Source organism: Cavia porcellus, unplaced genomic scaffold (genome assembly GCF_034190915.1).
Source record: "Cavia porcellus strain 051 isolate PalLab524CR breed Dunkin Hartley unplaced genomic scaffold, mCavPor4.1 scaffold_17, whole genome shotgun sequence".
Taxonomy (NCBI): Eukaryota; Metazoa; Chordata; class Mammalia; order Rodentia; family Caviidae; genus Cavia; species Cavia porcellus.
In genome coordinates this window covers 9,405,565-9,429,502 of record NW_026947500.1, presented here as the reverse complement: position 1 = coordinate 9,429,502, position 23,938 = coordinate 9,405,565, and the positions used below count along the sequence as shown (strand labels likewise).

General features: G+C 41.8%; 1 non-coding gene across 1 annotated transcript; it reads right to left on the bottom strand.

Annotated features, from left to right (window-relative positions):
* Window positions 1–22,882: 22,882 nt before the first annotated feature.
* Window positions 22,883–23,018, bottom strand: LOC111756120 (small nucleolar RNA SNORA2/SNORA34 family). Its single transcript, XR_002790610.1, has one exon. It is a non-coding gene; the product is annotated as a small nucleolar RNA SNORA2/SNORA34 family (small nucleolar RNA).
* Between the last annotated feature and the right edge of the window lie 920 nt (window positions 23,019–23,938).

The following is a 23,938-nucleotide window of genomic DNA, read 5'->3' as shown; positions in this document are numbered from 1 at the left end:
TTAATGAAACTCTACAGCTTTCCTGTTTTAACCTCAACACTCCTCCGCCACTTCAGCTGATTATGGCCCTTGGATAATTGCCACAGTGAATCCCATATTTAGTGGAAACAAAATATATTGATGACAAACATGTTTCTTATCAAAAGCCAGAAAGCTGGGTCTGCATTCAGATTGTGCAGTAGAAACGGGTATGTAAACTCCTTAGACAAGATGCAAATTTACAGAGCCTGAGAAAAATGATGGGGATGGTTTCAAATCCGAGGGAAGAGGCAACCAGGCCTCATTGCTGTAAAACCTTGGCTAGAAAACAGGCTTCTCAGGGCGTGCTTGTTGGTGGTAAAGACTGCGTCACCTGGCCCGGAGGGAGCAGAGTGTGGTGGAGCCAATAATGGACTGGAGCCATTGCAGCCATGAATGTCTTTTTCGTTGTGTTTCCATTTCCATTCTGCCTAACTAGAGGATTAAGCAGAAATTTGAGGTCATAGGTTTTGTTTTATAGGCCTTACAGCTAAACAAAAATCCCAGTTTCACATACACTGCACCTACTCTCAGTTAAATTCTGTCCAGATATGGATTTCTGATCCCAAACCAAACCTATACTAGACTATACTAGAGAGACAGAGAGAATGCACGGGTGGTTGTAATTCTTACCTAAGTCACATCCGAAAAGTGACTTCTTTGGTAGGCTGAACAATGATTCCTCAAAAGTATCCATGTCTTAACTCTTGAAACCTGTGAATGTTACCTTAGATGATAAAATCAGGGTGTTAGGAATATAATTAAATTAACCTTGAGATGGGAGATTATCCTGAATTATTTGAGTGGGTACAAAGTTCCAGGACATATCATAAGAAGGAATAGATACAAAAAAAAGCAATATGTGTAGGGAAGAAGAAAACACAGTGATGAGGCTGCTAGCCAAGGAGTGCTTGCAGCTACCAGAAGTTGGAAGAGGTAAGGAACAGATTTTTCTCTGGCACATCTGGGTACTGTGTAGCTGTGCTGAACCTGGATGTCGGCCCCCTGGTTGAAGCCACAGGCCTTAGACTGCACCTTGTGATGAGAATCACTAAAGTCAATGGTTATCGTCATTCTAATCATCATGGGAAGAGATGAATCGTGGGGTGGTAAGAAGTAGGGACTGATGACAGGAGAGCTTCCCTACTTTTGGACAGGACTGAGTTAGACCAATATAGTTTTAGGAATTACACAGCATAGCTTCCCAGCCATCAGGAGGCTTTCTGAGAGCACAGTCAGATCTCTGCTGTTTGGCCACAAGTACACAGACAATGGGTGGCTTCTAACATAGCCAGTACGTAAAGAAATGGCTGTGAAGCCAATACCCAGAGAATGGTTCTGGACACAGGAGGACACATTTGATTTTGGACTTTGTTAGTAATGATAAGAGTAACTGGGCTGGGCATGCTGGCATATACATGCCTGTAATCTCAACACTCAGAATGCTGAGGCAGGAGGATCACTGTGAGTTTGAGGCCAGCCTGGGAGACACAGTGAGACCCTGTATCAAAAAACAAAACAAAAACTCCAAATAAATAAATAATAAATGAAGAGGAACTTGGAACATGAGTAAACAGTCATGGAGATTTGGAGATCAAAGAACAGGGGCCTGGAGAATAACCAAATTTCCTGCTAATCTGTGTAATCAAAGTCTTAAAGTTGGTGCTTGTTAAGTTCCCCCTGCCCAACCCAGGAAAGATGAATGTTAGGGCTGACAGCTTTCCTGTGGGGTTTGTAACCAAAAAACTAGGGTTTCCCCTGGGTGAGTGCAAAGCCAGTAAGCATGGTCACAAGATCAAAGAGTGAAGAAAGGCTCGGTACTTAAAGCAAGGGAACAAGTCCCAAAGCAGGGTCCCCCTGAACAAAGGAAGCAAGAACATTTTGTTGAGAAAATGTATTTATGTCTTTATTTTACCTTATTTTTATTTATTTATTTTGTACCAGGGATCGAGCTCACTACTCCATGCTTACCAGGCAAGATTTTGAGCCTCTAAGCTAAATCTCTGACCCTCTTGAGAGAATTGATACACATTCATAATGAAGAAAATTGTCATAGCTTATACAGAGGCAGGCACATCCCCCTGTATGGATAGTTTGAGATCAAACTTCTTTTATTAAAAATTAATTTTACAAGTGCACTTGAGGTATACATAATGATCACATTCATCATAGGAAATTTGTACCTGTATATAATATATCTTGATTCTTTTTCCCCAATTCCTACCACTCCCTTTACCCCCTGCGCCCTTATTTATAAAAGCTTCTCTGTACGCTGTGTGTTTAAATGGCAGACAAGAGTTAGCATTGTAATGAGATTGTAATGAGCAGAGCTCAGTCTCGGTTACCTAGAAGAGTGGGTGAAACGTTGGGTGCTTTAAAATCACTCAACCTTAATTGCATGATTTCTCTTATATGAGAGGCCCTAACTAGAAATAAGGAGCAAAATAAAAGATAGGTAATAGGAAGTAGGACAATTATTTTCAAATGGGAAGAGAATCAAGAGATGGAGGGAGGAGGGAAAGGAGATGAAAAAAGGAATATAGATATGTGGTGTACATGCACCAACTCCACCCAACCAATGGAAACATTATGTACCCATAAGGAAAATAACCTGGAAAAAAAAGGACCATTTCCTTGTGTGTTTTTTTTTTCCAGAAAGCCTTATCTGAAACAGAAACAACCTCAAGCAGACAGCAACTTCTTCCTCAACACAGATGTTTAACTCTATAAATTCTTGCCTACGAACTAACACAGATTTCCCTGCTGTTTCTGGAAGTGTTTAGGGATGGAGGGGCGGTGGACCATCGGGTCACCACTGGCCTGACATAGGGACACTTTGGGTTATGGCCAGAATTTTAGTTTTAACTTATGACCAATGTCTTAAGTTATGACCCCAATACTGGTTGTTTGTGCTTCCAGATGGTCTCAGATACAGATTTAACTTTTAAAGAGTTCGGAAAAAGCATTGCAATATCCTTTCTCATATGGAGTAAGTTGAGAAATCCTGAGTCAGTGTGTCTCTAAGGACGCTGAGGTCTGCCTGAGTACGGGAGAGCAACTTTGTTTTTTTTTTTTTTTTTTTTTTTTTTTTTAAGAGGAAAAAGAGAAAAACACAAAACAAACCAAAGCGGCGTAAGGGTACACGCAATACAGAACTACAAAACAAAACAAAACAAAACAAAAAAAACATAACAGTAAGAAATTACCTGCTAGTAGATTACACACTATCTTCTTGAAAATAGCTCCTCAAATCACAGTATCAAAGAACACAAGGTGGACATTCAAACAGGGAGACTGCAAACAGCTGTGTTCAATGTTCCAAAAACATTGATAAAGTCAGCTATTTAACACCCCCAAACACACTTGCTGTTATATCCGTTAGAGCTCTTTTTCTTTTTTTTTTTTCCCTCTCTTTTTTACAACAAAATTTACACATCTTGGATTTTATTACTCCTTACTGCTTATTACTTTCTTTGGGGGGGGGAAGAATACAGTCAAATATGGCAAAATAAAGCTGTCAGTCAATACCAAGGATAGACATAGCACATGGTGTAGAACAGAGTACAAGTTTATCAACAATGGTTATCAACGTTGCCCCTTGTTTCCTTAAAAAGAATTGTCTATCTTATTAGATATTATAAAGTTGGACAAAACAGTAGAGAACAAGACCAATAAAACTTAGGCATTGTAAACATTACAGGACTTCCAAAGAAGACAATAGTCAAACCAGAATGGGTATCTTAGTGAATCTTATTGTCTTCAAAGTAGTTGCCTATGTCTTCAAACTTGATACTATCATATAGAATGGAACAGAGTCTAATCAGTCAAAACAAGATCGTGGGAGTACTACAGGACTTCAAAACAAGTTAATAGGAAATCAAAAAGAGTTACTATTTATATATCCTAATTTTTTTGAATTTTTTCTTTAATTAAGACAAACATAAGAAATGACTAAATAATTTTTTTTGAAACAATAAGGGGGAGATTGAGATAAAACAGGACATAACAATATAACAATAGAGGTCACAGCATGACTGTTTCAACAACCTAGTACTTCACCACCTTATAACCTGACTTAATAGTAGTTACCATAGTGTCTTTTTCCTTGAAATATTTGGGTAAAACTTCATATACTCTAGCTTCAAATATTTTCATATCAAGAAGCCCAGAATAAAGCCTTTCTAATTAATGAGTGAAAACTTTATAAGGCTTCAAGGCCACCTAATGGGGAATCATGATTACCACATATTTTTATATATTTGAATCATTATTTACATTAGGGAAACTATTCGGTATTCACACATGCGAGATTGATTTATTTCACTAATGAGTATGGTCTCAAGCTGCGCCCATTTATGGATAAATATCTCAATGTGATCCTTCTTTATAGCTGAATAATACTCCATTGTATAGAAATGCCACAACTTTTTTATCCATTCCTCAGTTGATGGGCACTTGGGTTGTTTCCAAGATCTGGCGATTACAAATTGTGCTGCTATAAACATAGGTGCACATATATCACTGTGGTATGATGCTTTCAGTTCTTCTGGGAATATGCCTAGAAGTGGAATAGCTGGAATAAATGGGATTTCCAGTCCCAACTTTTTGAGAAATCTCCAGACAGATCTCCACAAAGGCTGTACCAGTCTACCAGCAGTGCAGGAGAGTTCCTTTTTCCCCACAGCCTCTCCAGCATTTGTTGTCGGTTTTCTTGATCCTGGCCATTCTTTCAGGAGTGAGATGGTATCTCAGTGTGGTTTTAATTTGCATTTCTCTAATGACCAATGATGATGAGCATTTTTTCATGTATTTATTTGCCATTTGCATTTCTTCATCTGAGAATTGCATATTCATCTCAGATGCCCATTTTTGGATTGGATCTTTGAATTTCGGAGGTCTGAGTTTCTTTAATTCTTTATATGTTTTAGACAAGAGGCCCTTGTCTGAGAGAGAGTTCACTAAAATCTTTTCCCAGTTTGTGGGTTTTCTTTTCACTATGCTGGAGATTTCTTTTGACATGCAGAAACTTTTTAATAAGAAGTGGTCCCAGTTATTGATTCGGGGAAGTATTTCCCGTGCGGTTTGAGTCCTGTTCATGAATTCTTTACCTACTTCTATGTCTCCAAGGTTTCTACCTATTTTGTCTTCCAATAGATTTAGTGTTTCTGTTTTAATATTCAGATCTTTGACCCATTTAGATTTTAATTTAGTACATGGTGATAGACATGGGTCTAGCTTTAGTTTTTGGCAAATGGAGAGCCAGTTTTTCCAGCACCATTTATTAAAGAGACTGTCGTTCTTCCAGTGAACCTGCTTGGCTCCTTTATCAAAAATAAGGTGGTTGAGTGTGTTCGTAGTTGTGGTTGTATCTTCTAATCTATTCCACTGATCTTCAGCTCTGTTTTGATTCCAATACCATGTTGATTTTACTACTGTTGCTTTGTAGTATAACTTCAAGTCAGGGATTGTGATGCCTCCTGCTTTGTCTTTGCTGCTTAGAATTGCCTTTGCGATTCTAGGTCTCTTCTGGTTCCAGATGAAATTTAGGAGTGATTTCTCTAGATCTATAAGGTATGTTGATGGTATTTCTATTGGGATTGCATTGAATCTGTATAACAGTTTTGGGAGAATGGCCATTTTCACAATGTTTGTTCTTCCTATCCATGAGCAAGGGATGTCTTTCCATTTTCTGAGATCATCTTCAATTTCCTTTTTCAGTGTATTATAATTTTCACTGTATAAGTCTTTCACTTCTTTCGTAAGAGTAATTCCTAAATATTTCATTTTTTTGTTTGCTAATGTGAATAGTCCAGTTTCTCTTATTTCCCTCTCTGTAAATTTGTTGTTCGTGTATAGGAATGCTATTGATTTCTGAGTATTGATTTGGTATCCAGCCACATTACTGAATTTATTTATTGTATCTAAGAGTATTTCAATGGAGTTTAGGGGGTCTTCTATGTAGAGTATCATGTCATCTGCAAACAATGATAATTTAACTTCTTCTTTTCCTATCTTTACCCCTTTTATTTCTCTTTCTTGCCTAATTGCTCTGGCTAGTACTTCCAGTACTATATTAAATAGGAGTGGTGATAAAGGACATCCTTGTCTTGTACCCGATTTTAAAGTAAAGGCTTTCAATTTTTGGCCATTTAGTATGATGCTGGCTGTTGGTTTGTCATAAATGGCCTTTATTATATTGAGGTAAAGACCATTTATTCCAATTTTCTGTAAAGTTCTTATCATGAATAAGTGTTGGACCTTATCGAAGGCTTTTTCTGCATCTATAGAGATGATCATGTGATTCTTATTTTTGGCTTTATTGATATGGTGGATTACATTTATTGATTTGCGTATGTTGAACCATCCTTGCATTCCTGGGATGAATCCCACTTGGTCATGGTGTATAATCTTCTTGATGATTTGCTGGATCCTATTTGCCAATATTTTATTGAGGATTTTTGCATCTGTGTTCATTAGGGAGATCGGTCTATAGTTCTCTTTTATAGTTGGGTCTTTCTCAGGTTTTGGTACTAGAGTAATATTTGCTTCCAGGAATGACTTAGGAAGGATTGCTTCCCTTTCAATTTCATTGAATAGTTTGAGGAGTGTTGGCACTAGGTCTTCTTTATATTTCTTGTAGAATTCTGCAGTGAATCCATCTGGGCCTGGGCTCTTCTTGGTGGGCAAGGACCCAATTACATTCTCAATTTCATTAGCAGAGATTGGGTTATTCAACAATTTTATATCCTCTTGATCTAGCTTTGGTACTTCATATGCTTCTAAGAATCTGTCTATTTCTTCTGTGTTATCAAACTTTTGAGAGTAGAGGTTTTCAAAATAGGTGTTGATGATCCTCTGTATTTCTATTGGGTCTGTAGTGATTTCTCCTTTTTCATTTCTTATTGCATGAATTTGAGCTTTTTCTTTCCTTTTTTTAATAAGGTTGGCTAGGGGCTTATCGATTTTATTTATTCTTTCAAAGAACCAAGTCTTTGATTCGTTGATTCTTTGGATTGTTTTCTTAGTCTCTATTGCATTGATTTCTGCTCTGATTTTTATAATTTCCTCTCTTCCTTTGGCTTTGGGCTTGACTTGCTCTTCTTTTTCTAGCTGTTTGAGGTGTAGCATCAAGTTATTTATTTGTATTCGTTCTGTTTTCCTGATGTGGGAACTCAGTGCAATAAATTTTCCTCTCAGAACGGCTTTCATTGCATCCCACAGATTCCGGTAAGTTGTATCTGCATTTTCATTTTCTTTTAGGTATTGTTTGATTTCTTCTTTAATTTCTTCTGTGACCCACTGATTACTCAAGAATGTGTTATTTAGTTTCCATGTGTTTGCGGAATTTTTGCAGTATCCTTTGTCATTAATTTCTAATTTCAGAGCGCTATGATCCGATAATATGCAAGGGATGATTTCAACTCTTTTGCATTTGCTTAAATATGTTCTGTGAGCTAATATATGGTCTATTTTAAAAAATGATCCATGTACTGCTGAGAAGAATGTGTATTCTGATGTTGTTGGGTGGAACATTCTGTATATGTCTATCAAACCCATTTGTTCACAGGTGTGATTCAGTTCTGTTATTTCTTTGCTCATTTTCTGTCTGGTTGATCTGTCCCTTGGTGTCAGTGGTGTATTAAGGTCTCCTGTTACAATTGTGTTACTGATAATTTGAGTTTTCATTTCTGTTAATAATTGTTTTATATAACTGGGTGCTCTGGAGTTTGGTGCGTATATATTTAAGATAGTTATCTCTTCCTCTTGGAGTTTTCCCCTTACGAGTATGTAGTGACCTTCTTTGTCCTTTATGGTCATTGTTGGTTTAAAGTTCACGTTGTCTGCAAACAGAATGGCTACTCCTGCCTTTTTTTGGATTCCTGCTGCATGAAGAATTGTTTTCCATCCTTTGACTTTCAGTCTGTGAGTATCTTTCTGGGTTAGATGGGTTTCCTGTAAACAGCATATGGTTGGATTTTGTTTCTTGATCCATTCTGCTAGTCTGTTTCTTTTGATTGGTGCATTGAGACCATTTACATTAATGGTTATTACTGTTAAATGCTGGTTAATTGTAGGAATGTTATCTCTCTGCTGTTGCATCTTTATCTTTCGGTTCTGTTTAATTATTTGCTTTGCTTAGTGGTTTTTTCCTTTGTGTATCTAAACTGTCTTTCAATATTTTTTGCAGGGTTGGTTTGGTGTTCATGAAGTTCTTCAGCTGTTCTTTGTCATGGAAGTATCGTATTGCACCATCTATTTTGAATGATAGTTTTGCAGGATATATCAGTCTTGGTTGGAAATCATTTTGCTTTAGGATCTGGAATACTTCACTCCATGCTCTTCTTGACTTTATCGTTTGTGCTGAGAAGTCTGCTGTGATTCTGATAGGTTTTCCTTTATAAGTGATTTGTCTTTTCTCTCTGACAGCTTTTAATAATCTATTCTTGTGTTGGATTTCTGGGATGGTGATTATTATATGTCTGGGTGTAGTTTTATTTTGGTTATGACTGTTTGGAGTTCTATATGCTTCACTGATCCTGATGTCAGTTTCTGATCTCATGCTTGGGAAATTTTCAGCTATTACTTCTCTAAATATCCTCCTGACATCCTTCATGTTGTCTCCCTCTCTTTCATTAATCCCTATCATTCTTATGTTATTCTTCTTTGCATCGTCTTGCAGTTGTTGAATTGTTGTTTCCTGGTTCCTTGTTATTTTCAAAAGATCTTTCCTTTCCTGTTCACTAGCTGCAATCCTGTCTTCAAGGTCTGAAATTCTATCTTCACTTTCATTAAGGCGGTTTTTACAACTTTCAGTGGAGTTTTTTATTTCCTGTATATCTCTGTGCATCTGCATTATGTATTCTGTTTGTTTCTTATATTGCTCGTCTAGGGATTCTATCTTTTTGTTTAGTTCCTCCAATTTTTTATCTGTGTTTTCTTTAGATATATTTAGAATCTCTTTCATTTCTTTTATCATTTCTTCTTTTATCTGGGAGATTATTTCGAGTTTGAATTTCTTTAAAGCTTCCTGGAGTTGCTTGTCAATTTCAGTGGCTATTGTGTCCGATATATGAGGTGGATGGGATATATTTTCTTCTATATACATCGCTCCTAGGGTTTCTTGAGATGGGCTGGAGGTTTGAGGTTGTAATTTGGTCTTTCATTTTGTCATTTTCCTATATTTCTGTGTTTCAAGTGTTATTTGAAAGCTTCCTCAGGATCTGTTGAAAATCCCCTTCTATGTTTGGAGTTACTGAGACTCTGGCGCCGCGCTACCCCAAGCCATTAGGCCTACAGAACCAGTGGCCCTCCTCTGCCTGCTCAGAACTCCGCAGTTCCAGACAAGCTGGGCCTCAGGGACACTGTGCGCCCACCTGCCCCTTGGAAGCTCCACAGTTCTTCAATCGCAGCCGGGTTAGGGTACTCACCACAGGCCGCAGTGCTTCAGGAACCTGTGGACCCTCCCTGGTTGCAGAGATATCCACAGTCCTCCAGACACATGGAGAGGCCGATGCAGGCACCCCAAATCTGCCCAGCTCCTCCTCTGCAGACCAATGGCCAGGCGCGGCAGCTAAACAGGCTGGGCTAGGCTGGTAGTGTGGGCCAGCCCACCTATCGGGAGCTCAGCAGGTCTCCAAATGAAGCCGGGAATGGGGAGGCTGATGTGGAAGCCTCAAACCCACCTCTCTCCTTCACTGCACCTGGAAGCCTGAGGGAACTCCAGCAGTCTGGGCGCAGATATCCAGAGTCCTCCAGACACGCAGAGAGGCCAGTGAGGGCACCCCAGATCTGCCCAGCTCCTCCTCTGCAGACCTATGGCCAGGCGCGGCAGCTAAACAGGCTGGGCTAGGCTGGTAGTGTGGGCCAGCCCACCTATGGGGAGCTCAGCAGGTCTCCAAGTGAAGCCAGGAATGGGGAGGCTGATGTGGAAGCCTCAAACCCACCTCTCTCCTTCACTGCACCTGGAAGCCTGAGGGAACTCCAGCAGTCTGGGCGCAGATATCCAGAGTCCTCCAGACAGGCAGAGAGGCCAGTGAGGGCACCCCAGATCTGCCCAGCTCCTCCTCTCGGGAGAGCAACTTTGAAGGCTGTGCAGAGGAGCCTGAGCCTTCAGTTGACAGCTGGAGCTACAACCAGCCCTCGGGAACGAATGAGTTCGAGTGTCAAGGGTTCACAGTAATTCCTTGGAAACTACTGCCTGCTGTGTGTGTGTGTGCGTGTGTGTGTGTGTGTGTGTGTGTGTGTGTGTGTGTGTGCGTGTGCGTGTGTGTGTGTGTGTGGGTATGTGTGGGTGCGTAGGGGCTATTGTATCCTCCTGAGGTAAGAGCCTCAAAGCTCTGTTGCTAAAGCAAGTCAGATCTTGGGATCGTCAGGGGTGGTCTGCAAGGGTTGAATGACTCTGGTCAAGAACAAATGAACTTAGGTAAGAAGTTAAAGAGGTAGGACCCTGGTGGTCAACTTAACACCAGCTGAATTAAATCAGCATTGTGCTGAGCGTATAGGTTCCACCTGAGGAAAGTTGCCAGCCTAAATAGAGACGTGGAGAAGCGAGACATTGTGGGTTTCTCTAAGTGTTGCTGTTTGAGCCATTGGTTCTGGAGGAGCTGTCATAACAGGCTTCCCTAGTGTGATTTTGACCATTGTTATCGGAGGAGCTGGGGACCTTGTTGGTGAGAGCGCCTGTGGTTCACTTTAGGGGAGCTCTGGCCCTTACATCGAGCATCACTTCCTGGCTCCAGAGGGGAAGACATATGCCATTTAATCTCCAGGACAAACTTGTCATGCTGACTTTCTGGCATGTGCTCGACTGTTCTTATCATCAGAGGAGCTTGGGACCACTTGAGCCATCACTGAGGATGGCTGAGGTGCTTTTCAGGACAGCCCTGGTCTTTATTTTGAGTGTGACTTCTCGGCTCCAGTGTAGAACCCTCAACCTGCCAGCACAGCTCCTTCACCCTGCTGGCATAGACTTCCTAGCTCCACCGCTGACCTTGGGCCTTCCCAGCAGGGATCCGTAAAACAGACTGGCATGAGTCCTTGTTGTGGGCTCTAGGCCTCCAGCTGGACCCGTGGGAGGCACCGTCATGGGCTCTAGGTCTTCATCTGGACTCATGCAGGACAGTGCTGTGGGATCCAGGCCCTTGGCTGAATAATCCGGGTCTTTAGTGTTGTGGACAGACTTCCTGCACTTTTTCTGTTTAACTCTGCGTGACCATAGTAAAGAATATTATAAATTCTGTGTCCTGATTCTAATTGTCCTCTTCAAACCCCTGGCTACAACAGGCCCTCAAAGAAAGGGTAATAGTAGGACTAATTAGAGAGGCTGCCCTGTTAGAGTGAGAAACCAAGCAACAGTATGAAGCTCTGACTTTAAAGAACGACTGTCCTGATGGCTAGAAAACCATAAAGCAATAATAACTAAAAGTCTTCCATGCCAAAGCAAGTCTTACAACTTCTTTAACCTACCTATGGCAGTATGCAAGTCTCATTGGCTATAACATAGATGCACTGGAAACGATCCCAACCTTCTGGAAAAATACAAAAGGACATAACCAGGTAGAAGATCAAATTATGCAGATAAACAGACCAACCAGGAGAGTAGGGCAAAGAGAGATTTACTGCTCAGGGCTCACCTGGGTTTCAAGATGCCTGGGCTCCTTTACTATGATGAATTTGGGGTCTTACATTTGTAACTTAAGAGAGGAATGAGTAATTAGTGAGATTTCATAAAGCCTTGTCCAAGTTGAATTACCCTGGTCCTGAGGGGGTCCTGACTTCCAGATTATTAAATATACCAGACTCCCTGAATTAAGAGGTGGGAATTTAACTTGGAGGAGCTAGAGTATTTAGGGTTACAAACGTACTAAAGGCAGACACTCTCTGCCCTTATTCGGTATGCCTTTCATTGCCAGTCCAGCCTCTACATCGGGGTGCACTCTAGAGAGCTCTTCTTAGGAAAGACTGCATATCACATGATGGTGCTGAGCCTGAGCCCTCCTTAGGGAGTGGCCCTCGGCTCATAGGAAGGCCAGAGCAAAAGGTGAGAGACATAATCAATTTTCTTGAGCTGTGTGGTGATTTGATCAGGGTAATCCTGAGTGTGTGCTGTCATGCTCCTCCTGTTTGAATCATCTGGGAAACCCCAGCCATTATTTTTGAAACAAAGGCAAATCCGTTGTCATGCTGGGTTAGATGGACTGAGCAAATCCAAACTTCAGGAGGATTTCATTTAGAAGTCCTTTTAGAACCTCTCTTAATTTTTCTATTCTGCAAGGAAAGGCCTGTATCACCCAGGAAAAGTATCCACAAAAACTAAGAGATACTTCATCATCCTGAGTGCTGGCATGACTGTAAATCCACCTGCCAGTCTGCTCTGGGCAGCATGCTTCGGCCCTCACCAATCAGGGTACAAATGGCCTTATTGGAATGTCGTTTTGTTGGCATTGGTCTGTTAGTATAGCATGGCTTCTTCTAAGTGTGTGTGGGGGTCCTTATTCCAGAATGAAGTTGTACAGAGCCTCTCTTCTAAAATGAGTTGAGCAAATGGGCCAATTTAATAGATGACTCTGGTCACCTTTTTTTGGCAACCGGACGTTCCTTTTTATGTCTGTCTGAAACAGGAAATGTCTTAGAGTCCTGCCCTTTTTGCTTCCTCCATACCTTCTAGAAAGCAAAAGACAAATTTATAGATGCAGAGAGGAAATCCAAGACAGCTGGAAACTCTTTCCCATCATGGCCAAACATTAGTTCCAGGGTCAGCTAGCTGTATGGTTTCCTTTTATTCTGAGTCTTTTCTCTGATGCTTTGTGCAGCTGCTTTTTTAGGGTTATTGACTGCCTGGAGCAGTTGAGAATCTGATTTCTATGTTCCATTTCTTGGTTGTCACCACTGAGGAAGCTTTTTCTTTTCTCTTTTTTTTTTTTTTTTTTTGTCTTTTTCCTTTTTATCGGTACCGGGGATCGAACTCACGACTGCCTGCTTGCAAGGCAGGCGCTTATGCCACTGAGCTAAATCCCCAGCCCCCAAGGAAGCTTTTCCTTTACAGACTGCCCAAAGTCTTAGGGCCTGCGAGTATGAATCACCGAGATGGTATAACTGCAATTTGTGTATGTAGTTACTGTCCTTTCCTTTCCTACTTTCAGTGGCTACATTAGGACACTATTTCAGTCTTCTAAGCTGAACTTGTTGGGGGAGGAATTTTGTTTCCATGGTCCCCTGGAGATGGACACGTTTTATCAGCCCGATGTTGACCATTAACTATGAAACTCTGTCTATAAACAATGCTTTAGCACTGGGCAGGGGCTTATGCTAAGGGTATTTTCTGCTGAGGCACATCTGGTCTATTAGTTCTAAGCGCTCATATATATACTAGTGGTCTGTGTGATGCAAGCAGCAAAGTGGCTGGACCAAGTATCTGGAAGGTTCGGGGCGGGGGGATCCAGCAATGAGACCTGGTAGCATCCATCCTGTTTTCAAACAGGGATGACTTTTGGTCTCCAGAACATTGGAGTCCTGTTGTGGGGTCCAGACTGGGCTGGCCCATAGTTAGTTTTTCCTACCTCATTAATTGACAGACAGTTTGTAGTGATGGTCTTCAAGCATGGTGACCATTCCCAAGACAGAGTGTCTGTTTAAAGAAATAGATCCGCATCCCTCTTAAGGGACCCCACATCGGGGTCAATACACCAGCATCAGTCTCTTGCCTTTTGAGCATGTATAAATCAAATACTTTATTGAAGCCTGGGAGACCTAGAGCATTCATCAGCAGCTCCTTGAGCTTATTAAAGACTTGGGTACACTGTCTGTTCAATTTAAGGAAATTAGCCTCTCATCTCTGCAGTTTGTCATAGAGGGGTTTTGCAACTGACCTTAAATTGGGAATTCAAATATGACTAAAGCTAGCTGTAACTAGGAATCCTTACAGCTGATTCAAGGTGTTTGGAGAGGCTGACTTGGAAAAGGCAATTTTCGTTTTGCAGGAGGGCTACATTGTCCTTGAGATATTATAAAACCCAGATATTTTACTGTTCTTTTCTTAGAGACCTTGCAACATTTAACCAAGAAATGGAAAGCCTTTCCTTTTTTTATTGTAAGTCTTCTTTAGGTGAGCCTACTACTAGTATATAATTAACGTATTATAGCGAAAGACCCACTTTTCAGACTTATTTTTCTAAGTGCCTGCCTAGGATTTCTCCAAACATGGTGGTAGAGTTTTGAATTCCTGTGGAAGTACAGTTCCACAATATTATTGTTTTCTTAACTCTTTGGATCCTCCCATTTGAAGGCAAGAAATTCCTGAGACCCGGTGTTTAGCAGTTTAAAAAAAAAGTCTTTTTAATGAAACCAGAACCATGTAGTACTTACTAAGCCCAAAAAGGTTGGGTAGTGAGGTGCAGGAACAATAAGCAAATGTCTTGCACAGCTTTTTTACTGCCTGTAAATCCTGCACATGTTTATATTCTCTCCTGGCCGGTTTCTTAACTGACAGCATGGGAATATTACAGGGTAACCTGTAACGCTAAACCCTGCTTGAGGAGCCAAGTCAAGCAAGGTTTGATCCTTGTTGCAATCTTGGGTTTCAGGGAGGATTGTTTTACTCAAGGCCAGATATGGTAGAAGTTTGTGGGGTTTTTTCCTCTTGAGACAGGGTCTCCCTACATTGCTCAGGCTGGCCTCAAATTCCCAGTGCTCCTCTTGCCTCTGCCTCCCGAGTGCTGTGATTACAGATGTGCACCGCCATGCCGGGCTTCTTTCCATTGTTTCTGAGCTCAAACTTCAGTTTGACTTGAGCCAGGACACTTTCAGTGTTCGGGGACTGCTGGTATTTCATGCCGCAGATCCACGGTCTCTATCACTGTCAGGAATCTGTATTTCCATCTTATCCTGCTGAAGATGAATGATTTCCCCAAGTGTGGTTAACAGGTCTGTCCCTAACAGAGGACCAGGTCATTCAGGAATATACGAAAATGAGTACTTTAGGGCCAGGGATTTAGCTCAGTGGCTCAAGCCTTTGCCTGGTGTGCACGAGGTTATGAGTTCAATCCCGGTACAAAAAAAGAGAGAGAGTACCTTAAAACATTTGAACCCACTTCACAGGGAAGAGGCTTCAAAAGCCATCTGATTTCTGCCCCCTCATACCTCACTTGTAGTGTGTCCCTTCCTGAGCAGTGTGCCCCTCTCTGTGGTCTACATGGAGTCTGTGGCTCCGTCCAAAGTAGAAACTTAACTTCCTCTTGGTCTACATCTACGGTAGCCTAGGGCTCCTTCGAGGAAATCTGGGCTGTGTTAAAGCATCCCAATGGGGAGGGCTTGACCCTGCCAGCCTCCAAGGGGAAGCTGATGGAGTTGTGTGTGTCCCTCACTGTCACTCTCTGGAAGTGATTTGGGCATTCCCTCTTCGTGTCTGTCTTGCTTGCAAGACGCACACCTGGTCAGAACCAGCTTTGCCAGCTGCTCAGGGCTCATCCTTGGGGCTGGGGGTCCTTCCCACAGAGCCTTCTCTTTGCCTCTCCCATCACCTGGACTGGAGCGGAAGACGATCACCTCCAGGGCCCCCTGGTTCCCCTTCTTGTTTATTTTTCTTCTTCAACCATATCTGTATGACTGAAAACCTTGCCGGCCATCTCCACCATTTGAAAAAAGTTAGTTTCTGGGCTAAATCAAGCTTTGGAGTTTTGGGGGGTATCAGGGGCAGTTTAAATCCTGGGTTCCCAGACTATCTGATTGCAGTTCCTTTCAGAATCACCAGGGGCGCAGCCTTGGAAACATCCTATAATCTCTGCGTGAAGGCCAAATGATTTTCATCTAGCATCTGCTGGATGCCTCTCTTTGCTGCAGTCAACTGGGAGTTCTCTAGCTCCTGGCATCCCTTGGAGGGGATATCTCTGTACAGCCTGAATGGGGCTCGCCCTGCAGCTGTGTCTCCGTCCCTGTCAGGAGGGCCTCCTAGGCAGTGGCCTGTTTAGCAGGCAGCCAAACCTGGTTGTCAGCCTGATTCGCATGCTGCTTCTCAGCTTCCTCTTCGGCTTCTGCCAGCACAGCTGTTTTTTCTTTTCTAGTCAGTACCGTGAATGGAAGGGTTTGTGAATTTTCTCACATACGGCAACAGATTATAAAGATACATTTCCTAAAGTGATAAATTCTCGTGGGTCGACTCTCAGATCTTAACTATGTGCCTTCTAGTTGTTCAAATGGGAGGAACTGCGAGACTTATGTACATTAACAAGGTCTCTCTCTCTCTCTCTCTCTCTCTCTCTCTCTCATCTTACATATGAATGAAACTCATTGGAGGGGAGAATCTCTGCTGCTAGTGATTCATCTTGTGTCAGGTGAGGTTATAATGAAGAAGAGAAAATATAGATTAAAAGCCAGTCTAGGCCCAGAGGTCCTGGAAGAGGACTTCCAGAATGGGGCCAGGTCAGGGTTGTAAGGAGGAGGCTCAGCTACCTGCTTAGCAGGGACCTGAGCTGGGGCCTGAAAATCTTTCTTCTTGGATCTGGAAGAAGGCAAATGCAGGTTGCCATCCAGAAGACTTTCAAATAGCAAACGAATTTTTACTTTCTTAGTCAAAGTTTTACCCTTCCCTTTCTTTGATACAAGGCCACAATGTACCGTACATGGGGAATTTTGTCCCATTTCCCCTCCCTTTTACAAATTACATCTAGTTGCAGACTACTATTGGCATTTAGGGACCCATGCTGTGTTTGTCCTGGTTTCCCAGTCTATACTGTTCCCCTTATGTATAGTAGAGAAAGACCATGTGTTTGTTACTCATTGACAATCAAATGTCTGCCGGTGGTGAAGGGGACACCCTAACGAGCTGACCTGGGGTATGGACCTTGTTTCCTGCACTGGAGATCTGTTAAAAGCTTGTCTCCAGCTACCTAAGCAAGGGTCAGCAAAAATGATTCCTTGGAACACCAATCCCACAACACTTTACTGTCACATGACATTCACAGTTGGTCTCTTGCCAAAGGATTTCAGGACATTGAAGCAGTACAATTTCACAGCTGGGAATTCTGGAATGTCAAAAAGCCACGCTTCCTTCTAACCTCCAAGATTTGATTCCCTTTGTCCTTAAGCAGATCTGAAAAACATTCTGTAGTGAGACTTTCTGGGACCAGGCACCCCAGCTAGCCTTTCCTTCCACAGGGGTGACAGTGTCTCCCATACCTGTAATTGGTAGCAGCCATGATGGAAGTATCTCATAATCCCCCAGCAAGATGTCTCTGTCCCTCAGCCCTCTAGTTGACATTTCAGGATGCTTTTTGAGTTAGGTCCTTTGCCTCTTCATTACTGGGACTCTCTTAGACAACCTGAGGTTCCAGCCCTACTCACAGATCTAGAGGGAAAAGGGTTGAGCGGGTGATGAGTTCATTTGGTGTGATCGCAGCACAAGACTGGCATGCCAGACACTAAGGGGTTGCTTCCACTTGCTACTCAGGACTCTTGCAACAGGAGATCTGCTGTTGGGCATTGATTCTGTTGGGAGCCAAGTCCACAAAGGTCCATGAGACTTCAAGGGAAAGGCTGCTCATCTGGGTCACCAAAGTTTGTAACCGGACACACTGGGTGTTCCTGTGACAAGTGTGAAGTCAGTAAGCCCAGGCACAGGACAAAGACCGAAGGAAGGTTAATTACTTAAAGCAGATAAGGAGAACACTTGAGACCACTCCGAAGTTGTGTCTCCCTGAACAGTGGAAGTGGAGGCATTTTACTGATGGGACTGACGCATAACCCTGGGGGGGGGGGTTGTGATCACCTATAGAGATGAGCCCATTCCTGAGGCCGTATGCTTCCAGATCATGCTGGGTGTTTAAAAATGTCAGACTAGACTTGCCCTGGGGCACAAAACATAGCTTTGTTATGAGTAAACTTCACCCTAGGTCACTTGGAGGAGGACTGGTAGGTTTTGGCTACTTTAAGTTGGTTCCTGTGGCTCTCACTGGCAGGCCTTATCTGAATTTGAGGGGATGCTGGTTGTCAGTCCAACTTCCCCCACACACACATGTGCGTAACCTTCCTGCCTACTAGGTGACAGGATCGGTCCGTTCTCCTGCCTCTTTCCCATGGTGCCCGTGGCCAAATGATGCCCCTCGCTATTTCCCTTTCCTTTCTCTTTATTGTTAGCTTTCAATGAGAGGCTGTGTGATGCAATTCGAGTCAATGGCACATGAAAAAAATATTGACATATGTGATTTCTACTTCCTAAAGAAAAAAGAAGCTACTATTCCTGGACTTTGTTTTACTCCTTGCCATAGTTGGGTGTATTGATTTAATGTTGAGCCAACTTCGCAATGTAGGGCAGGACCCTAGAGTAATGAAAAAAAGATGGAAAGAACTCAGGTTCCTAAATGATGGAGAGGAGTTTCACTGACAGCTTGGATTCACTCAGGTATTAGGAGAAAAAATAGAAGTCAGTGTTCTTGAAGCCACATGTTTGCTTGATTGACTGATTGACCGATTGGCACTGGGGAGTGAAACCAGGGCCTTTACAACAAGCCACCTCCCATTCTTCTTCTTCCTTTTCCTCCTTGTCTCCCTCCTCCCCCTTCCCCTCTCTTCTTCTTCTTCTTCTTCTTCTTCTTCTTCTTCTTCTTCTTCTTCTTCTTCTTCTACTTCTTCTTCTTCTTTTCCTCCTCCTCCTCCTCTTCCTCCTCCTCCTCCTCCTCCTCCTCCTCCTCCTTCTTCTTCTTCCTTCTCCTCCTCCTCTTCTGTTGAATATGAGAAACTTCTGCCTCAACCTCAGAGTGCTGGTATTACAAGTGTATGTCACCATGCCTGGTTTGAAATAACTTTTGATGTGTTTGTCTTAGCACCTAACTATTATCTTGGGTAATAAGGATATTGATACAGATCATCACAAAAACCTTAAACGTGTGGCCTTGTCCTAGACGTGGGCAGTAAGCAATAGAAACGTAGACATTGCAGAGATTGGAGAGCTGATGAACTGTGTAATGTCAAGGCAACATTTGGTAAAATTACCTTCTGTAATTAGCCAGAAAAGAAGACTACATGTCTAATCATTGCCTTAAAGAAAGCAATTGAAAAGAGCCAGAATATCTATATGTTGCTTGTTCTGTGCCATTTCTCATAAATCATTATAAGAAAGAAATGAGAACACATTAAAAGCAACCAGATTAAAAAAAAAAAAGCAACCAGATTGCAAGAATGGCTGGAAGAGCAGACAACCCATGTGGCTGGAAAAAATCAACTACTCTGAATCCCACAACAGCAGGTGATTTGATGTTGTAGGTATTCTTCAAGGACCTCCCATTAAAATTCTCTACCAAATTGGGGAGTTACACCCAGCAAAAAAGGTCAGATTAAGCCTCTTGTGGCAGAAGGCCTTAAGGGAACTGTCTTCAAAGCGGAGAGAGAGAGCGGTAGCTAAACTGAAGCTGGTGAATCAGGCAAGCTTGAATATGCACATGTACAGAACTCCGGTAGTTATCGACACATTAAATCTGACCATAATCAAACAGACCAGAAACCTAATACAGTGCTAAACAAACCACAAACCTGGCATTGCTTAACCCTAGCACAACCCTCAGGCTTACAAAACTGCACCCATAGGGAGAGAATGAAATGTTCCTCAAAGCCAAGTGGGGAAGGAATGTCTCCAAACTCACGTGTGGTGCGGGGCGAAATGGAAAAAACCACCTAAAGGCAAGGCCGTGGGTTTGTGGGACCTGGATGAGGGAATCCCCTGTGAAACCAGAACCAGAGTCTGAGGAAGGAAATCCTCCCCTGCCAGGAAAATGCCCTTCATAATTACTGCATCACAAGACTCCGTCACTGCCTGGGGCACAGGGCATGGGAGGTGGGGGATGGGCAGGGACTAGCATGAGTGGGTAACTTACCTTCTGCGAGACACCCGGATTTGATGAAGGAAACTGTGTACTGTGCAGACATATTGTAAGCAGGGTGCAGTGGTTAGACGGGACCCTGAGCTGACTCTCTTAGGAAGGGGTGAACATTTTCTCTATGTGTGTATGGGGGTATATGCAGACTTGGGGGAGGCAGTGTGGGATAGTGGGAAATAGCCATACCTTCTACATCTCACTTTCCAGCTAGCTGTGGACATGACAAATTGTAAAGGTGAATGGCTAAAGTGGTATGTGAGTCTTTGTGATATTTTCAACCTAATGACAAGCATCACTTTCTGGATTTCACTTTCTCTCTTGCCATGGCTTATAATGCAGGTGTTATGATAACCTACCCTGAATAGTGTTCATGAGGACAGCGTCTTCAGGGATGGTGTGACAACAACTAGAAAGAAACTACGCTTGTGACCTATGTCTCTCCGGCTTACATTGGACATACTTTTCAAAAGGGAGCATTGTTATTTCTATAAGCCATTATATGTTGGAGGCTCTGTTATAGCAGCTCAGTCTTAGTTACTCACATTGATGTGCCTCAGTTTACAATGGGTTGTGTCCTTATCAGTCCATCTACATCGAAAATATTACAGGAAAAAATGCAGTAGTACAGCTTGCCTGTCAAATAACATCACCTGACCTCATCTACCTTAAATATACTCAGAACACTCACACTAGCCTCAACTGAGCCTCAGGACAGACTAGTGGGCCACACTGTGGTACTCTGGGAAAAGCAGAAACACAATTTGACTATGGCTTCTAGTGAGTTGGTAATGCTTTTGCACCATCATAAGGTTGAAAACTTCTATACCAACTCACAGTAAACTGGGGACTACCTTTATTGGGGTTTTTTGTTTTTTTGCCTAAATGACTGGACACATGAAAACTGTTCTGGATTATTTATGGCTCCATTTTAACCAAAGGGTTAGATTTTAGAGTGGATGAGCATCAGAGTTTTCTCACAGTGTTACTGGAGTCACAATTGCCTGGTATAGAGCATTCCTGGGCAGGCTCTCAAGTCCCTTTTCCAGGAGAGTTGAGGTAGGGTGGATGTTGAAGAGATGTCACTACTAACAATTTACTTGTCTTGGTTCTTGTGTCTGAATCAATAGATTTCACGCTGAATCTATTCAGAGAAACCTTCGCTTTCTGGCTATGCCTTCAGCATAGCTATGTAATTTGTAAGCATAATGGAAAAGATTGATGTGCGAGCTACTGTAAAGCCTCGAATCATCCAAAATATACTCAAAATTAGTGATCAAACAGCACTTAAAGCCTTGCTTATGCTGGCTCTCTCTGGTTAAAATCCTCTCACAATCCCTTCCTGTGTGGACTGTTCACTTACTGCGTTGTGATATCTGTAAACCTGGTCATTTGCAGAGAAACAAACATTTACTTCTTTCACTATTTTGTACCTACTACATTACCCTTATTTTCAGTGAGATTTCTTAAAAACTGAAATCACAGGGATCTACCAAAATGCTTCCCCATCTCCTTGCTTTTTCTTTGGGTGCTTCTAGCTCTTTATTCTTTAAATTTTGGGCTGGGATTTAGCTCAGTGGCCTAAGTGCCTGCCTGGCAAGTGCAAGGTCATGACTTTGATCCCTGGTACCAATAATAATAATATTCTTTCAAATTTTTACTTGTACATATTTGCAATACATAATGATTATATTCATCATGAGGAATTGATACACAACAAATCTTAATTTTTTTAGCCCCCTACCTCTCTCTTCTTTCCAAGTTGCAATTTTTAACCTACCCTCTTTTCCCTTACATCTTTTTCTTTTCTTCATAATATCCATCTTCTATTTTGAGTTTCTTACGTAAGAGAAAATATGCTATATTTAAGGTTGTGTGTCTGATTTCACTTAACAACATAGTCTCAAGATGCATCTATTTTTCTACAAATCACTCAAACTTATCCTTCTTTATGGCAGAATACTTCTCCATTGTATGTAAACACTACATTTTTCAATCCATTCATCTATTATATAGGCTGTTACTAAGATTTAGCTATTGTGAATTGTGCTGATATAAACATGGGTAGGCATATATCACTGTAATGTAATGTTTTCAACTTTTTCAGACAGGGGGGGCTAGCTAGATCAAATGGAATTTCTATTTTTAATTTTTTGAGGACTCTTGATATTGATTACCATAGTGGCTGTACTAGGTTACATTCTCACCAACAATGTGTAAGTGTTCCTTCTTCCCCGAGAGCCCACCAGCATTTGTTGTTAGGTCTTCTATGTTTGGGGGAATGGCTTTAACTTTTTTTAGGTCTTGATGTATCCAGGTGTTAGTCCTTTGTCCAAAGAATAGCTGGCAAATTTTTTTCCCATTCTAAATTCTCTTTATTCACTCTGATTTTTTTTTTCCTTTGTTGTGCAGAAGAATTTGAATTTGATATGATCCTGTTGGTTGGTTAATTCTTGGTGTTATCTCTTGTGCAACTAGGGTTTTGTTTAGAAAGTTCTTTTTTAAAAAAATTTTTTTTATTTTAAAAGGGGTAAAATTAAACACAACAAAACAGAACAAAATAGGACATAAGAAAGCAATGTAAGAGATAAATTTCAAAGCTAGACGACCTGAGATCTTCACTGTCTATTATATTGTCTTTTGTTTTCTTCCAAATAGTTGTCCCTGTCTTCACATATAGAGAATTCATACAAGCCAACATAGTATAAAACTGATCTAAACTGAATGAGGAAGGTGTTTTAGGTCTTCAAAACCAGACAATAGGGAAATCACTAATGGCTGTCTTAGAGTCTCTCATTTTCTTCAAAACAGCTGTTCATACTTTCATGTATATTGAAGTTCAACAAAACAAAACAGGCAGTGGGGGAAGGGTTGCTTGGTTTCCTGGTGCTCCAGGTCCCAGCATGTCTCGGGTCCTAGTCAATGCTGGAGGCTCCAGTCCTGAGCTGCTCGAGCCTGCCACGCTCACAGCTGCTCACAGCGGGTGGAGGGGTGTTGCTTCAAGCTGTTTCTTTCTAATGAATTGACCATTTCACTGCCGAAGTTCTGAAATGGCCAACATACCAAAAAAGACATCTCTATAGGCTCCTGCTTGAAACCAACAGCCTCAGCAAGCTGCCGGCCTTGATTCAGGGCCAGGGAGAAAGTTCTTGCCTATGCCTATATCTTCAAAAGTTTTGCCTATTTTATTTTCTGGCAGATTAAATGTTTCTGCTTTAACATTCAGATCTGTGATTGATCTTGATTTTAGCTTAGTGCATGGTGAGAGATATGAGTCTAGATTCAATCTTCTGAATGGCCAGTTTTCCCATCACTATCTGTTAGAGGGGCTATCTCTTCTCCAGCATAAATTTCTGGTCCCTTTGTCAAAAATCAGGTAGTTGAACTTGCCTGTCCTTCCTGCATCTTCTGTTCTCTTCCATTGATTTAGCTGTCTTTCTGTGGTGGTTGTTTTGCTTTTTGCTAATACCATGCTGCTTTTATCACTGGAGGTTTGTAGTGTAACTTGAAGTCCAGAATTGCTTGCGCATGTTGCCTGGGATTGTTTTTGCTATTTGGTCTCTTTTAGAGAGGAGAAGTTTAGGTTTATTTTTTTCCCAGTTCTGTAGCGGATGCTACTGGTATTTGGACTGGGATTCTGTGTATCGGTTTTGGAAGTATGGCCTCTTTAATCGCACTGGGTCTGGCTGTCCAGGAACAGGGGATATCTTTCCATTTCCTGATGGCTTCCTTGATCTCCTTCAAAGCATGATATTTGTGTTGTAGAGGTCTTTCATTTCCTTGGTTAGGTTAATTTGTAAGTGTTTAATTTTCCTGATGCTATTGTGAAATGTATGGTTTCCCTAATTTCTTCCTTGATGAGTTTATTATTGGTGTATAGAAACACTACATTTTTGTGTGTTGATTTTTTTGCTTGACAGTGACTGGGGAGAAATACATGATATAAGTTGCCCTGATTATGAAACAAAATGAATGTCTGAAAGCTTCTAATTACGTTTCTAATTCTAATTTTCTAACAACCCGGATGATCATAGGCCCTTTGAGAAATGGCTGCAAAG